Source organism: Cherax quadricarinatus, unplaced genomic scaffold (genome assembly GCF_038502225.1).
Source record: "Cherax quadricarinatus isolate ZL_2023a unplaced genomic scaffold, ASM3850222v1 Contig45, whole genome shotgun sequence".
In the NCBI taxonomy this organism is placed as follows: Eukaryota; Metazoa; Arthropoda; class Malacostraca; order Decapoda; family Parastacidae; genus Cherax; species Cherax quadricarinatus.
In genome coordinates, this window is record NW_027195071.1 from 59,571 (window position 1) to 76,747 (window position 17,177).

The following is a 17,177-nucleotide window of genomic DNA, read 5'->3' on the forward strand; positions in this document are numbered from 1 at the left end:
AACTTTCTTCTGAGCCTCTTAAAGCAAGACAAAACATCATCTTCAAAAACACAGAAAGAGAGTTCAGTTTTCAGTGTCGCACTACTTCTTAAGATTGTTTTCACATTTCAGTTAGTCAACTGCTGAATTTTGTCAGCCACTTTAATATTCTTTATAATTTTACTTTAATCTTTCTTTATTTCTTTTTGCTTGATAATAGTGGAGATGGTTGACTGTGAAAAGCCATACTCTTGCACCAGTGCACTAATTCTAACTCCAACTTGTTTTTCCACAGTTTCTTTCTTGTTTTCCAGAGAAACTGCCTGCTTACTGTGCGCTTTAGGAGCCATGATCCTTTGATAACACCGTAGATAGTAGCAAGCCCTATATATAAGTCCTCTACATACCTATTACTGTATAAAATTTAATTCATAAATTATGCATATAATCCAAAGTTTTTGCAAACAATGCATGTGGTCGCCTCAAACTGAAAAGGAAATAATAAACTGTTTACCTGGAGAGAGTTCTGGGGGTCAACGCCCCCGCGGCCCGGTCTGTGACCAGGCCTCCTGGTGGATCAGAGCCTGATCAACCAGGCTGTTGCTGCTGGCTGCACGCAAACCAACGTACGAGCCACAGCCCGGCTGGTCAGGAACCGACTTTAGGTGCTTGTCCAGTGCCAGCTTGAAGACTGCCAGGGGTCTGTTGGTAATCCCCCTTATGTATGCTGGGAGGCAGACTGTAGTACAATGTAGCTATCTGCTGAGATTCTACCAAAGCAACATTCATTCCCATTGCTGATTCGCTTGCAGCCACTCCCACTGACTCTCTCATTGGCTTAGATGCTGCCCAAGAGGCAAGCTACCACACTGCTGGTTGGCTGAGGCCCATCCATATGTGCCAACTATCATACCCATATCATATCCCAATTTTTTTGTTGCAGCTTAAAAATAAATTCTTTTATGAAGGTAATTCTTAAATCAGAATTATTGTAACTCAAGGGATCATTATATAGTGACTTGAGCTTCACACTACACACTTCCTCCATGCCTGTGTTTTTCTCCATTGGTTGAGTTTGTTGCTCTTTTTTTTTCTACCACACAATGCCCTGCAATGGAAAATGTTAGTAGGCTAGGTTAAACCCAGTGTATACAGTAGGACCCCGTATCTGCGGGGGTTACGTTACAAGGACTTGCTATTTATACTGAAACCATGGATAGTAGCAAGCCCTTAATATAAGTTTTATACATACCTATTGTAAAGTTTAATTGATAAATTATGCACAATAAGTGGAGAATTATCACTTTTTCACTGATGGGAAGCACTTAACAGCTTCTCTTAGGCTTTGAAGAACTGCCAGCTTCTCTACTTTTGTGCCATTATTATTCAAAATTAAGAGGTATTTTTGGACCACAGTAAACCGTGGATAACTGAAACTGTGGATACCAAATCCGTGGATACAGGATTCTACTGCATTCTCTTGCAATATAGCCTATATTTTTAGATGTAAATACCCTATGATGGAGAGTGTTAATATGCAAAACTTTTGTATGTATGGTACAAACCTAGGCCTACTTTAGTCTTGTATGTGTTTTAGGCTACTGACCTACCTTAGGCATATATAATAAGGTATAGGCCTTCTTAAGAGATTATATAATGTGTTATGGGCCTGTGTTTATCACTTGATATTTGATAAATGTATTCCGTAGTCTTGTATAATATTCGGGACACACACAGAGCTTAGGAGTATATACACTACAGCATGTAATTTTTCACAGGTCTCATATATCACTTGTACATTGCACCCGGGATACAGTGTACCTTGGGGTACATTTTTGTTATAATACAGAAGCGTAGCATGTCTTCTCAATTCTGTAACTTGCTGAGTAAACAATATTAGAGCATATGCTATGTATATTTTATGTTCCCTTGTAATCTTCATCACTACTGCCCATGCCATGGGCATGGTGTGACTACTGCCCATGCCATGGGTATGGTGTTACTACTTCACATTCCATGGGTATGGTGTGACTACTGCCCATGCCATGGGCATGGTGTGACTACTGCCCATGCCATGGGTATGGTGTTACTACTTCCCATTCCATGGGTATGGTATGACTACTGCCCATGCCATGGGTATGGTGTGACTACTGCCCACACCATGGGCATGGTGTGACTACTGCCCATGCCATGGGTATGGTGTGACTACTGCCCATGCCATGGGTATGGTGTAACTACTGCTCATGCCATGGGTGTAGTGTAACTACTGCCCACACCATGGGTATGGTGTGACTACTGGTTACACCATGGGTATGATGTGACTACTGCCCACACCATGGGTATGGTGTGACTACTGGTCACACCATGGGTATAATGTGACTACTGCCCACACCATGGGAATGGTGTGACTACTGCCCATGCCATGGGTATGGTGTAACTACTACTCATGCCATGGGTGTAGTGTAACTACTGCCCACACCATGGGTATGATATGACTACTGCCTACAACGTTGGTATGGTATGACTACTGCTCACACCATGGGTATGGTGTGATTGCCTACACTTTGGGTATGGTGACTACTGTCCACACCATGGGTATGATATGACTACTGCCCATGCCATGGGTATGGTGTGACTACTGCCCATGCCATGGGTATGGTGTGACTACTTCCCATGCCATGGGCATGGTGTGACTACTGGTCACACCATGGGAATGGTGTGACTACTGCCCATGCCATGGGTATGGTGTAACTACTGCCCACACCATGGGTATAATGTGACTACTGCTCACACCATGAGTATGGTGTTACTACTTCCCACACCATGGGTATGATGTGACTACTGCCCACATCATGGGTATGGTGTGATTACTGTTTATGCCATGGGTGTAGTGTAACTACTGCCCACACCATGGGTATGATATGACTACTGCCTACACCACTGGTATGGTATGACTACTGTTCACACCATGGGTATGGTGTGATTGCCTACACTTTCGGTATGGTTACTACTGCCCACACCATGGATATGGTGTGATTACTGCCCATGCCATTGGTATGATGGAACTACTGCCCACACCATGGATATGGTGTGACTACTGCCCATGCCATTGGTATGATGGAACTACTGCCCACACCATGGATATGGTGTGACTACTGCCCATGCCATTGGTATGATGGAACTACTGCCCACACCATGGATATGGTGTGACTACTGCCCATGCCATTGGTATGATGGAACTACTGCCCACACCATGGATATGGTGTGACTACTGCCCATGCCATCGGTATGATGGAACTATTGCCCACTCCATGGGTGTGATGCAGCTACTACTGCCTACGCCATGGGTATGTGACTACTGCCCACACCATGGGCATGATGTGGCCTCTGATAGATGTGTAGACTTCTGGTAGATGTGTAGACTTCTGGTAGATGTGTAGACTTCTTTTAGCTGTGTAGTTCATCAGCAGGTCTATATACATTTTAACCCCTCATGAAAGGTTCCTTGATGTTGGTGAGGGGCTCTTGATTTAGGGAATTGGATCTGTGCTCCAGTTCCCCAAATTAAGCCTGAATGCCTTCCACATCCCCCCTCCCCTGGGCGCTGTATAATCCTACGGGTTTAGCGCTTCCCCCTTGATTATAATAATAATAATAATATATACATTTTAAAATATTCCCTTTCATTTTAGTACTTTATATATATACAATGGCCTGTCGATTTAGATGGTAATTTTTGTCTAAAACGAACTGAAGAATACATGGGAAAAGTAGAATTATGTATCATACATTTTTTTTTTTGTCTCGAAATTCTAAAAAAAAAAAATTATTAGAATGTAAATGCAGTTGAATGTAGTTATGTTTAATACAGTGGGTTATGTTTAATACAGTGCTGATTGCTACAATGGTTGCATAAATGTTTTTTTTACCCTAAATTCTGGGTGCTGGCATTGGTGATTTTGAAAGGAGTAGAGAGGTATTTTGTGGCCCTCCTGGGTTGAGGTGATTGGTTTTAGATTGTTGGTCGAGGTGGATGACTGAGGTTCTTGCACTGATGATGATGGTTGTACTGGAGCGCTGAGGAATTCTGTAATGAATCTTTGATTTGTTTTACCATGCAGTACTTTGTACAGCTGACAGTAAGACATCATCAGCTGCTCCAGACCCCATTCCAGAGCAGTGTTTCTAGTACTGTTAAGGTTACCTTCAATGAAAAAAGTCTCACCAATAAAATGGAACTGCTCACATAACAGGTGCAAGGCTAACAATTTTTCTTTAGGTTCTTCAGGTTATTCTTCCTCATCATTGTCTGTTATCTGCCTCCTTTGTATTTGGGCACTGAGCTCTGCCAGCATTTCCTCTGGAGTTTTCTTCCTCATCTTCTAAGAGCTCATTCACATCTTCCTTCATATCTTCAAAGCCCTCACCTAGCAATCGTCTTGCCAGCTCAGGGAAAACCTGTGGAAATATTCTTCACTTCAGACTATAATTATCTCGGCCTGCATTTAATGTTGCCTTGGGCACTTCATTCTATGCACTTTTCACGTAGTTGACGATATCTGTAATGTTAAATTTGCGCCACTCCAAGGTTTGAGTTGGCATCCATTGCTGCAACAAGTTTCTGCATCACTCTTTGTGTGTAGTTTTTGTTCTTAAATGCCCTAATAATTCCACAATCCAGTGGTTGTATTAAAGGTGTTGTATTTATTGGCAAAAACACAACTTTTATATGTGGATACACATCCAGTTAGAGGGTGAGTACAGGACTTATCAAGACTGAAGAGAGCCTTGAATGTAACTGATAACTAATGCATGCATGAATAAAGATCACTTGCTACTCTCAGGTGACTTCAATATAAATCTGCAAGACCAGGACCCACACGTTACTGAATTCACAAACACTATGAGTAACTGCTTGTTGCTACCAACAGTAACAAAACCTACAAGAATTACAGAGACTAGTGTTTCCCTACTAGACCACATCTGGACCAACACCATATCCCCTTTAAAATCAGGCATAATCACAGATAATACCACAGACCACTACCCTACCTTCCTCATAACTAATCTAGGCAAATTACCCCAAGACATTACTAAAGTCACTTTCAGACTTCACAATGAGGCAGCCATTAATAACTTCACAACAGCAGTGACAAACATTGACTGGCACACTGAGCTAGAAATCTATACAGATATTGACAAATGTATTAATAATTTTCTAAAAAAGACCCAATACCTCTATAACAAGCACTGCCCTAAAAAAACTAAACAGACTAAGAGACTGAACAGTCCCAGGCTAACACCCAGCATCCTCAAATCCATAAATACAAAGCACCAATATGAAAAACAGTACAGAATGGGTCACATAACCAGAGACCTAACAAAACATTACTCGTCAATCCTAACCAGCCTGATAAGAAGGGCTAAAAATTTGTATTATGAGAACAGATTATCCAACTTAAAAGGTAAGATAAGATAAGATAAGATTTCGTTCGGATTTTTAACCCCGGAGGGTTAGCCACCCAGGATAACCCAAGAAAGTCAGTGCGTCATCGAGGACTGTCTAACTTATTTCCATTGGGGTCCTTATCTTGTCCCCCAGGATGCGACCCACACCAGTCGACTAACACCCAGGTACCTATTTGCTGCTAGGTGAACAGGACAACAGGTGTAAGGAAACGTGTCGAAATGTTTCCACCCGCCGGGAATCGAACCCGGGCCCTCCGTGTGTGAAGCGGAAGCTTTAGCCACCAGGCCACCGGGCCACCATATATAAAAAAGACCTGGAAAACCCTATCAGAAACTCTAGGAACAAAAAAGATATCACGAAATAGCACAATTGAACTAACAAAACCAAATGAACCCCAACTCCCACCAACTGAAACAGCAAACAGACTCAATGAATTCTTCTCCACCATAGGAAAAAATCTTGCCAATAAAATCCCAAGCTCAAATACCCCACCCAATGACTACCTCATTGGCAACTACCCGAACACACTGTTCCTAGCTCTGACTAACCCAACAGAAGCCTCCCTTATTATCAACACACTAAAAAACAAGACAGGAGATTTAAATACCTTACCATCCTTTATATACAAAAAAGCATCGCAAGTGCTCTCACCAATCATTGCAACACTTCAACAAATCCATCGAATCCTCTACCTTCCCTACAGTTCTCAAAATAGCGAGGGTCACCCCGATCCATAAAGGAGGAAACCAAACAGACTTGAATAACTATAGGCCAATATCCAATTTACACCCTCTCTAAAATCTTTGAAAAATTAATTCATAAGCGAATCTATTCTTACCTTATCTCCCCTTGTGGCTTAGCGCTTCTTTTTGATTATAATAATAATAATTACCTTATCTCCCACAACATACTCAACCCCTGTTAGTTTGGGTTCAGGCCTAATAAAAATACGAATGATGCAATTATACACATGCTAGAACAATTATACACTGCACTAGAGAAAAAAGAAGCCCCACTGGGGATCTTCATTGATTTACGTAAAGCTTTTGATACAGTTGACCATGACTTGCTCCACATAAAAGTGTCTCACTATGGTATAAGAGGGCACTCCCTCAACTACCTAAAGTCATACCTCAGCAACAGAAGCCAATATGTGTACGCAAATGGAGCAAACTCTTCCGCACAGCCAATTACAGCTGGTGTCCCACAGGGAAGTGTCCTTGGCCCTCTTCTCTTTCTCGTTTACATAAATGACCTACCAAATGCATCGCAACTACTCAAACCCACACTATTTGCAGATGACACTACATACGTCTTCTCTCACCCGAGCCCAGTCATGCAAGCCAATACTGTGAATACCGAATTACAGAAAATATCTACCTGGATGAGGACTAACAAACTTACTCTCAACATTGACAAAACCTACTTCATTCAGCTTGGTAACAGAGCTACAGATGTCCCTCTTAACATAATGATAAACGGAGGACAGAGGAGCTTACGACGACGTTTCGGTCCAACTTGGACCATTTACAAAGTCACACTGGACCATTAACAAAGCATGAAGCTTTGAAAATGGTCCAAGTCCGACCGAAACATCGTCGTAAGCTCTTCTTTCCTATGTGCGGGTTATTTGCGTATAATGCCGAGATAAAACCATTCCCATTACTAAATTTAGTAATGGTAATACTAATATATGTTATGAACTACCTCACTATCATCAATCGAGCCAGGTACATTATTTGACTATTCTGAGTTACCTAAGGTTACATGTCTATGGTGCATCCAACAAAATAAACAGACTCTTGGATGCCACTACCACCCGGCTCCGACTGGGTTACAAGTATCTATAGCAGGTTAAATCACCACTACCAGATGTAGACCAAACGAAATGTAAACTTTGCCAGATGGACTATTGTCACACCTTGCGTCATTATGTACTGGAGTGTGATCAGATTAATGAATTTAGAGACAACTCACTCAGAAATGTTCAAGAAATGGCAAAGTATTATAACCACAGTGGTATATTACAGACCATTCTGGAGAAATACCCTGACTTTGCTAGCTGTAAATAATGCATTACCACGTGTGTGTGTGTGTGTGTGTGTGTGTGTTAGTTACCATTTGGTCCTAGGCACATGTCGATTAGACACTAGGCCTGTTGTATGTGCATGCGTGTGTGTGTGTGTGTGTGTGTGTGTGTGTGTGTGTGTGTGTGTGTGTGTGTGTGTGTGTGTGTGTGTGTGTGTGTTAGTTACCATTTTGTCCTAGGCACATGTCGATTAGACACTAGGCCTGTGTGTGCGTGTGTGTGTGTACTCATCTAGTTGTACTCACCTAGTTGAGGTTGTAGGGAGTCGAGTCCGAGCTCCTGGCCCCGCTTCTTCACTGATCGCTACTAGGTCACTCTCCCTGAACCGTGAGCTTTATCATACCTCTGCTTAAAGCTATGTATGGATCCTGCCTCCACTACATTGCTTCCCAAACTATTCCACTTACTGACTACTCTGTGGCTGAAGAAATACTTCCTAACATCCCTGTGATTCATCTGTGTCTTCAACTTCCAACTGTGTCCCCTTGTTACTGTGTCCAATCTCTGGAACATCCTGTTTTTGTCCACCTTGTCAATTCCTCTCATTATTTTATATGTCGTTATCATGTCCCCCCTATCTCTCCTGTCCTCCAGTGTCGTCAGGTTGATTTCCCTTAACCTCTCCTAGTAGGACATACCTCTTAGCTCTGGGACTAGTCTTATTGCAAACCTTTTCACTTTTTCTAGTTTCTTTATGTGCTTGGCTAGGTGTGGGTTCCAAACTGGTGCTGCATACTCCAATATGGGCCTAATGTACACGGTATACAGGGTCCTGAACGATTCCTTATTAAGATGTCGGAATGCTGTTCTGAGGTTTGCTAGGCGCCCATATGCTGCAGCCGTTATTTGGTTGATATGCTCTTCAGGAGATGTGCCTGGTGTTATACTCACCCCAAGATCTTTTTCCTTAAGTGAGGTTTGTAGTCTCTGGCCCCCTAGACTGTACTCCATCTGCGGTCTTCGTTGCCCTTCCCCAATCTTCCTGACTTTGCGCTTGATGGGATTGAACTCCAGGAGCCAATTGCTGGACTAGGTCTGCAGCCTGTCCAGATCCCTTTGTAGTTCTGCCTGGTCTTCGATCGAGTGAACTCTTCTCATCAACTTCACGTCATCTGCAAACAGGGACACCTCAGAGTCTATTCCTTCCGTCATGTCGTTCACAAATACGAGAAACAGCACTGGTCCTAGGACTGACCCCTGTGGGACCCCGCTGGTCACAGGTGCCCACTCTGACACCTCGCCACGTACCATGACTCGCTGCTGTCTTCCTGACAAGTATTCCCTGATCCATTGTAGTGCCTTCCCTGTTATCCCTGCTTGGTCCTCCAGTTTTTGCACCAATCTCTTGTGTGGAACTGTGTCAAACGCCTTCTTGCAGTCCAAGAATATGCAATCCACCCACCCCTCTCCCTCTTGTCTTACTGCTGTCACCATGTCATAGAACTCCAGTAGGTTTGTGACACAGGATTTCCCGTCCCTGAAACCATGTTGGCTGCTGTTGATGAGATCATTCCTTTCTAGGTGTTCCACCACTCTTCTCCTGATAATCTTCTCCATGATTTTGCATACTATACATGTCAGTGACACTGGTCTGTAGTTTAGTGCTTCATGTCTGTCTCATTTTTTAAAGACTGGGACTACATTTGCTGTCTTCCATGTCTCAGGCAATCTCCCTGTTTCGATAGATGTATTGAATATTGTTGTTAGGGGTACACATAGCGCCTCTGCTCCCTCACTCAGGACCCATGGGGAGATGTTATCTGGCCCCGTTGCCTTTGAGGTATCTAGCTCACTCAGAAGCCTCTTCACTTCTTCCTCGGTGGTGTGCACTGTGTCCAGCACTTGGTGGTGTGCCCCACCTCTCCGTCTTTCTGGAGCCCCTTCTGTCTCCTCTGTGAACACTTTTTTGAATCTCTTGTTGAGTTCCTCACATACTTCACGGTCATTTCTTGTTGTCTCTCCTCCTTCCTTCCTTAGCCTGATTACCTGGTCCTTGACTGTTGTTTTCCTCCTGATGTGGCTGTATAACAGTTTCGGGTCAGATTTGGCTTTCGCTGCTATGTCGTTTTCATATTGTCTTTGGGCCTCCCTTCTTATCTGTGCATATTCATTTCTGGCTCTACGACTGCTCTCCTTATTCTCCTGGGTCCTTTGCCTTCTATATTTCTTCCATTCCCTAGCACACTTGGTTTTTGCCTCCCTGCACCTTTGGGTGAACCATGGGCTCATCCTGGCTTTTTCATTATTCCTGTTACCCTTGGGTACAAACCTCTCCTCAGCCTCCTTGCATATTGCTGCTACATATTCCATCATCTCATTAACTGGCTTCCCTGCCAGTTCTCTGTCCCACTGAACCCCATTCAGGAAGTTCCTCATTCCCGTGTAGCCCCCTTTCTTGTAGTTTGGCTTCATTCGTCCTGGCCTTCCTGCTTCTCCCTCCACTTGTAGCTCTATTGTGTATTCGAAGCTTAAAACCACATGATCGCTGGCCCCAAGGGGTCTTTCATATGTGATGTCCTCGATATCTGCACTACTAAAGGTGAATACTAAGTCCAGCCTTGCTGGTTCATCCTCTCCTCTCTCTCTTGTAGTGTCCCTTACGTGTTGGTACATGAAGTTTTCCAGTACCACCTCCATCATCATAGCCCTCCATATATCTTGGCCCCCATGCGGCTCCAAGTTCTCCCAATCGATCTCCTTGTGGTTAAAGTCACCCATGATCAGGAGCTTTGCCCTGCATGCATGAGCTCTTCTGGCCACTGCAGCCAGCGTGTACTCACCTAATTGTACTCACCTACTTGTGGTTGCAGGGGTCGAGACTCAGCTCCTGGCCCTGCCTCTTCACTGATTGCTACTAGGTCCTCTCTCTCTCTCTGCTTCCTGAGCTTTATCATACCTCTTCTTAAAACTATGTATGGTTCCTGCCTCCACTACTTCACTTGCTAGGCTATTCCACTTCCTGACGACTCTATGACTGAAGAAATTCTTCCTAACGTCCCTGTGACACGTCTGAGTCTTTAGCTTCAAGTTGTGACCCCTTGTTCCTGTGTCCCCTCTCTGGAACATCCTATCTCTGTCCACCTTATCTATTCCTCGCAGTATCTTGTATGTCGTTATCATGTCTTCCCTGACCCTTCTGTCCTCCAGTGTCGTCAGTCCGATTTCCCTCAACCTTTCCTCGTACGACATTCCCCTGAGCTCTGGGACTAGCCTTGTTGCAAACCTTTGTACTTTCTCTAACTTCTTGATGTGCTTGACCAGGTGTGGGTTCCAGACTGGTGCTGCATACTCCAGTATGGGCCTAACATACACAGTGTACAGTGTCTTGAACGATTCCTTATTTAGGTATCGGAACGCTATTCTCAGGTTTGCCAGGTGCCCGTATGCTGCAGCAGTTATTTGGTTGATGTGTGCCTCTGGTGACGTGCTCGGTGTTATGGTCACCCTGAGGTCTTTCTCCCTGAGTGAGGTCTGTAGTGTTTGTCCACCTAGCCTATACTCTGTCTGCAGTCTTCTTTGCCCCTCCCCAATCTTCATGACTTTGCACTTGGCAGGATTGAATTCGAGAAGCCAGTTTCTGGACCACATGTCCAGCCTGTCCAGGTCTCTTTGCAGTCCTGCCTCATCCTCATCCAATTTAATTCTTCTCATCAACTTCACATTATCTGCGAATAGGGACACTGCAGAGTCTATTCCTTCCATCATGTCATTCGCATATATCAAAAATAGCACTGGCCCTAGAACTGACCCTTGTGGGACCCCGCTCGTCACAGGCGCCCACTGTGATACCTCTTCACGTACCATGACTCGTTGCTGCCTCCCTGTCAGGTATTCCCTGATCCACTGCAGTGCCCTCCCTGTTACATGCGCCTGATCCTCCAGCTTCTGCACTAATCTCTTGTGGGGAACTGTGTCAAAGGCCTTCCTGCAGTCTAGGAAAACGCAATCAACCCACCCCTCTCTCTCGTGTCTTACTTCTGTTACCTTGTCATAAAACTCCAGGAGGTTTGTGATACAAGATTTGCCTTCCATGAACCCATGCTGGTTTTCATTTATAATCTTATTCCGTTCCAGGTGTTCAACCACTCTCCTCCTGATAATCTTCTCCATGACTTTGCACACAATACATGTCAGAGACACAGGTCTGTAGTTTAGCGCCTCGTTTCTGTTTCTTTTCTTAAATATGGGGACTACATTTGCTGTCTTCCATTTCTCAGGTAGTTGCCCAGTTTCTAGGGATGTGTTGAAGATTGTGGTTAGAGGCACGCACGCACAGCATCTCTGCTCCTTCTCTAAGGACCCATGGGGAGATGTTGTCCGGTCCCATCGCCTTTGAGGTATCAAGGTCACTTAGCAGCTTCTTCACCTCCTCCTCGGTTGTTCGTATGTCATCCAACACTTGGTGGTATATTCCCTCTTGATGTTCCCTTCTGTACTGACTTCCCACAGCCCTTCCTGTCTCTACTGTAAAAATTTCCTTAAATCTCCTGTTTAGCTCCTCACATACCTCCTGGTCATTTCTTGTGAGTTCTCCCCCTTCTGTCCTTAATCTGATCACCTGGTCTTTGACTGTTGTCTTCCTCCTGATGTGGCTATACAACAGTTTCGGGTGAGTCTTGATTTTAGATGCTATGTCATTTTCATACTGTCGCTGGGCCTCCCTCCTTACCTGTGCATACTCGTTCCTGGCTCTGTAACTGATCTTCCTATTTTCGTGTGTTCTTTGCCTTCTGTACTTTTTCCATTTTCTATTGCACTTTGTTTTTGCCTCCTTACACCATCGGGTAAACCAGGGGCTCGTTCTGGTCTTCCCGTTGTTTCTGTTGCCCTTGGGAATAAACCTTTCCACTGCCTCCTTGCATTTTGTTGTTACATATTCAATCATTTCATTTACTGGCTTTCCTGCCAGTTCTCTGTCCCGTGGGACCTGTGTTTATGCTTGTGTATATGCATATACGTATTTGTACGATCGTGTGCATATGTGTGTGCGTGCGCCCTCGTGTATGTATATGTGTCCGCACGCGATCGTATGGGTGTATGACCCACTTAATATTTGTATTTATAACTCATTACAATTGTGACCAGGTGTGGACGTATCAGTGGCTCGTTACTTTGTAATTTGTTCATGACTGTTACCATGTATAGGAGTGAGGCTGGTTCATTACCTTTGTAACGTGCCATGGTTGTGACCAGATCTACCTGGAGTTCATTACCTTTGTAATTAGTACAGCTATCATAACTTTGGGGTCCAGTCCCTGGACCCATTATGTACCTTTGTAATCTTTTGACTACCACCCACAGGATGGGTATGGGGTACATAATAAAGATATTAACCTAACTAAGGTTAAATTTAACACAAGTTCCTGACCAGCCGGGTTGTGGCTCGTACGTTGGTTTGCGTGGAGCCAGCAGCAACAGCCTGGTTGATCAGGCTCTGATCCACCAGGAGGCCTGGTCACAGACCGGGCCGCGGGGGCGTTGACCCCCAGAACTCTCTCCAGGTAAACTCCAGGTATCCTAGGTAATCTACACATATTGTGCTATTACCTGGAGTTTACCTGGAGAGAGTTCCGGGGATCAACGCCCCCGTGGCCCGGTCTGTGACCAGGCCTCCTAGTGGATCAGAGCCTGATCAACCAGGCTGTTACTGCTGGCTGCACGCAAACCAACGTAAGAGCCACAGCTCGGCTGGTCAGGAACCGACTTTAGGTGCTTGTCCAGTGCCAGCTTGAAGACTGCCAGGGGTCTGTTGGTAATCCCCCTTATGTATGCTGGGAGGCAGTTGAACAGTCTCGGGCCCCTGACACTTATTGTATGGTCTCGTAACGTGCTAGTGACACCCCTGCTTTTCATTGGGGGGATGTTGCATCGTCTGCCAAGTCTTTTGCTTTCGTTGTGAGTGATTTTCGTGTGCAAGTTCGGTACTAGTCCCTCTAGGATTTTCCAGGTGTATATAATCATGTATCTCTCCCGCCTGCATTCCAGGGAATACAGGTTTAGGAACTTCAAGCGCTCCCAGTAATTGAGGTGTTTTATCTCCGTTATGTGCGCCGTGAAGGCTCTCTGTACATTTTCTAGGTCAGCAATTTCACCTGCCTTGAAAGGTGCTGTTAGTGTGCAGCAATATTCCAGCCTAGATAGAACAAGTGACCTGAAGAGTGTCATCATGGGCTTGGCCTCCCTAGTTTTGAAGGTTCTCATTATCCATCCTGTCATTTTTCTAGCAGATGCGATTGATACAATGTTATGGTCCTTGAAGGTGAGATCCTCCGACATGATCACTCCCAGGTCTTTGACGTTGGTGTTTCGCTCTATTTTGTGGCCAGAATTTGTTTTGTACTCTGATGAAGATTTAATTTCCTCGTGTTTACCATATCTGAGTAATTGAAATTTCTCATCGTTGAACTTCATATTGTTTTCTGCAGCCCACTGAAAGATTTGGTTGATGTCCGCCTGGAGCCTTGCAGTGTCTGCAATGGAAGACACTGTCAAGCAGATTCGGGTGTCATCTGCAAAGAAAGACACTGTGCTGTGGCTGACATCCTTGTCTATGTCAGATATGAGGATGAGGAACAAGATGGGAGCGAGTACTGTGCCTTGTGGAACAGAGCTTTTCACCGTAGCTGCCTCGGACTTTACTCTGTTGACGACTACTCTCTGTGTTCTGTTAGTGAGGAAATTATAGATCCATCGACCGACTTTTCCTGTTATTCCTTTAGCATGCATTTTGTGCGCTATTACGCCATGGTCACACTTGTCGAAGGCTTTTGCAAAGTCTGTATATATTACATCTGCATTCTTTTTGTCTTATGGTGCATCTAGGACCTTGTCGTAGTGATCCAATAGTTGAGACAGACAGGAGCGACCTGTTCTAAACCCATGTTGCCCTGGGTTGTGTAACTGATGGGTTTCTAGATGGGTGGTGATCTTGCTTCTTAGGACCCTTTCAAAGAGTTAGAACACTTACCTGGGTATATGTATCTGACCCGTAATTACGCCCGGATATCCGTTGAGTTGATTGAAGAATAGTGTTCTTTGAAGAATGTCGCACTACACTCTGTTGGATCGCAACACTCGTTGTTACACTGTTCATCAATAATTGTTCACACAATATCACTAAGAAGTTGATCACACTTCTCTGTAAGTGTTTATCGTGTTTTGTGAGACACTTTGTCCACACTAACGCACAGAATAGTGTTCTTTGTTGGTTATCCTGGCATCAGTGTCACTCTCAGTAGAGTCAAAAGTAATCTGGAGATGCCACAGCGCCCCACGCCGCCACTCCCCTAGCACAAAAAAAAAAAGCTGACCTAGTACGTTTTGCTTCCTTGCCACTTCCTCGATGAAGCAAAGCAGAATGTTTGATTCTTGCTGTCTTAAGCATAGACAACAATGTCCACTATTTTTACCATGGTAATAAAGTGGGAGCAGGATTTTCCTTAATTGTCCTGCTAAAGTAAGAGATGTACTGTCTCATATAAAAATACACTTTGCAACACTGGACTGCAAGGAGCAGAGGTCATTTGTCCAGGCATATTCGTACGGCATCTGTGATCAATTACTCACTGTAGCAGTAAACAAGATGCTCGCCCCTTCTGAGAGGGCTTGGCCCCTCAGGGCTGAAAGGGGCTGAAGGGTCTGAAGGGGGCTGATACCCCCCTCCTGGAGAAAATTTCTCCACACTTGCCATTTCTCTGACCAGTGTCTCCCTATGCATTTCAGATATCTTGACCTCTTTTAGCCGCTCTGTTATTCTTTTCCATCGACTGTAAAGGGAGCGCATGTCTCTTTCTATTTTACATCTACTCCTCCTTTTTCTTAGAGGAATAAGCCTTGTGCATACATCGAGTGCCACCAAGTTAATCTGTTCTAGGCATAAGTTGGGGTCTGTGTTGCTTAGTATATCATCCCAGCTTATATCGGTTAGGACTTGGTTTACTTGGTCCCACTTAATGTTTTTGTTATTGAAGGTGAATTTGGTGAATGCTCCCTCGTGACTAATCTCATTATGTCGGTCTGGGGCTCCGCAGATACATGTCTGAACCTCAATAATGTTGTGATCTGAGTATATTTTTTTGATATGGTGACATTTCTTATCAGATCATCATTGTTAGTGAAGATGAGGTCTAGTGTATTCTCCAGTCTAGTAGGCTCTATTATTTGCTGGTTTAAACTTAATTTTGTGAAGAGATTTAAAAGCTCGTGTGAGTGTGAGTTTTCATCAGAGCTGCCTCCTGGTGTTATTACTGCAACAATATTATTTGCTATATTCCTCCATTTTAGGTGCCTTAAGTTGAAATCCCCCAGGAGCAAGATGTTGGGTGCAGGAGCTGGAAGATTTTCCAGACAGTGGTCAATTTTTAACAGCTGTTCCTGGAATTGCTGGGATGTTGCATCCGGAGGCTTGTAGACTACCACAATGACTAGGTTTTGGTTCTCGACCTTTACTGCTGAGGCATTAAGCAGTTCTGTGCAAACAAGTGACTCTGCAATGTACAGGCCAACCCACCCCTTTTGCCTGTTCACTCTGTCACATCTGTATAGGTTGTAACCTGGGATCCATATTTCGTTGTCCAAGTGATCCTTTATGTGGGTCTCAGTGAAAGCCGCGAACATTGCCTTTGCCTCTGCAAGCAGTCCACGGATGAAAGGTATTTTGTTGTCTGTTGCTGGCTTTAGACCCTGCATATTTGCAAAGAAGAATGTCATCAGACTGGTGGTATTGTTGGTACTGGGGAGGGGGATTTTTTTTTCCGGCATTAGTATCTGTATCTGTTGGTTTGGAGTGGAGGCCATCGACTGTGGTTCCACTCCAGGAATGACTGGATTTGGTGTACGATTTCTGCCATTTCCTGCCAGTTTTTTTTCCTTCCTGGCACTAAAAAAACCTCTCCCTCTTGAGTAGTTGTGGCTACCCAGGTTTTCCCATGGTCTGGATGTTTGGTATCTTTTTGTCCCCTTTAGATGGTGTGCCTGGCAATTTAAGTTATAGCACAGTCTTTCCTGTACTGAAGAGGTACACATTTCAGGGTGAAAAGCTTACAGGAAGGGAGTTTGCATTTTCCTGTTGTCATATGGGCACGGCATTTTCTAGGGTGGTCATAGTTGCACGTCCCGTCTGTTTTTCCAGATTTCCCATGTCTGGAGTTTACCTGGAGAGAGTTTCGGGGGTCAACGCCCCCGCGGCCCGGTCTGTGACCAGGCCTCCTGGTGGATCAGCGCCTGATCAACCAGGCTGTTGCTGCTGGCTGCACGCAAACCAACGTACGAGCCACAGCCCGGCTGATCAGGAACTGACTTTAGGTGCTTGTCCAGTGCCAGCTTGAAGACTGCCAGGGGTCTGTTGGTAATCCCCCTTATGTGTGCTGGGAGGCAGTTGAACAGTCTCGGGCCCCTGACACTTATTGTATGGTCTCTTAACGTGCTAGTGACACCCCTGCTTTTCATTGGGGGGATGGTGCATCGTCTGCCAAGTCTTTTGCTTTCGTAGTGAGTGATTTTCGTGTGCAAGTTCGGTACTAGTCCCTCTAGGATTTTCCAGGTGTATATAATCATGTATCTCTCCCTCCTGCGTTCCAGGGAATACAGGTTTAGAAACCTCAAGCGCTCCCAGTAATTGAGGTGTTTTATCTCCGTTAT